Source organism: Myotis brandtii, unplaced genomic scaffold (assembly GCF_000412655.1).
Source record: "Myotis brandtii unplaced genomic scaffold, ASM41265v1 scaffold251, whole genome shotgun sequence".
Taxonomy (NCBI): Eukaryota; Metazoa; Chordata; class Mammalia; order Chiroptera; family Vespertilionidae; genus Myotis; species Myotis brandtii.
Window position 1 is genome coordinate 1947810 of NW_005359516.1, and position 1718 is coordinate 1949527.

General features: G+C 49.2%; 1 long non-coding RNA gene across 1 annotated transcript; it reads left to right on the forward strand.

The window, feature by feature from the left end:
- On the forward strand, positions 1–1007 carry LOC106726349. Its single transcript, XR_001362408.1, has 2 exons — positions 1–57; positions 668–1007. It is a non-coding gene; the product is annotated as an uncharacterized LOC106726349 (long non-coding RNA).
- Positions 1008–1718: the final 711 nt, after the last annotated feature.

Here is a 1718-nt window from a genome sequence, read left to right on the forward strand (position 1 = left end):
ACTGTGGCCCAGCTGCGGTGCGGGACCGACACCCCCTCCCCGCGGGTATGGGGTCGGGTAGGTGCGAGCCCGGGCCAGAGGTGTCGCAGCGCCTCCAAAAAGTGTAGTGTTCCACCCACCACCTGGCTGGCGATGGCACAAGTGCCACGTGCACCGGAGACCCTCCCGCAGACTTGATGCTGCGCGGGTGTGAATACGCGTCCCCTGGAGACTCCAGACGCGCTGGGGACGGAGGGCAGCTGGAGACTGGCCTTGGCCTTGGCCCGGAGAAGGGCGTTCCGACACAGCAGCCACACGTGACTATCAAGCACCTGAAGTGTGGCTAGTCCCAAATGAGATGTGCTAAATACACGCAGGACTTCAAAGATGTAGCACCAAAACAGAATGTAAAGATAGCTCCAATAATGTTCATGTGAATTACATACTGAAATGATATAGTTCAGTTCGGTTCTTGGAAGGTGGGGGGAGGGGAGGTATGTGAGGAAAAAAGTGAAGATAGGGAATATTTAAAATAGACACATTTAACCAAACTGCTTAAATTATTAACATTATGAAGGTTGAGGCATGAGAAAAGAGTTCATTCTTAATTCTAACTACCCTGGGAACTTAAACTTTTTTTGAGTTTCCCAATCCTGCATCAATGCCTGGATATACATCTGGACTTCAGGTAATCCTCTACCCCTGAAGGACTCCCATACATGCCCACATGACATCCGTTATCCAGACCACTGGGTGCGACCAGGCCTGGCACCCATCCTCTGGACCACCTGACACCCCTCCTCTGGACCGCCTGGCATCCATCATCCCGACTGCCTGACATCTGTTTGATAACCGTGTGGACCAGACCTAGGACTCAGAATGCAGGACTGATAATTCTCAAGAATATATCTTTTTTAATATAAGAACTTTTAACTTTTCTCCTTTGGGATACTTCTGGGGTTTTGCCTAGCTGTGTTCCTAGCTGCAAACTCCAAGAGCTTTGAATAAATATAATTTACTAGCGAAGACTCCAGGCTCTTTTTGAGTTCATTTGACAAGGGTATTTGTGGGGACGTAGACTTCCAAACAAAGTAGCAGGTACAGCTTTACAAGCCTTTTGTTGCCCTCCAGCCACCACCCTTCGAAGGGGCAAAAAAAACTAGCCAGGTCAAGCTGGGGCTCATGAGGGGCAGCTCCGCTGGGCAGGAGGGTGGTCAGTTGCCCTTGGCATCTCTTTGGGAACATTAGTCTCTGGGCTGGTCCTTCGCAGGGCAGTTCTCAAGCTAGCCTGTCCCCAATCCCCAATGTGTCTGTCATCTTCTTATAGAGAAATCCTGCACTAGGAGCCTCTTTCCCTGATAGCCATCTGGGTCTGGCTATGCTTTGGTGTAAACATTTGACATACTGTCCCCAAACCCCAATGTGTCTGTCATCTTACAGAGAAATTCTGCACCAGGAGCCTCTTTCCCTCATAGCCGTCTGGGTCTGGCTATGCTTTGGTGTAAACATTTGACATGCATGTGAGTTTTAAACGGGAAGAGAGGAGTCTTCGCCTCATTTCTTATTTATTTGGGGTGCTGAGACACTACAACGTAACCCCCAGGAGTAATGGAAAACTAAATCCCTATGTCATAGAGACTATCAGAGAGAGGGGCCGGGTTGTTTTATGCCCATGTATATTATTTACACCCATAGCACCTCAGAGCTGAACGGTGCTTGATCCAGCACACACGTATTTT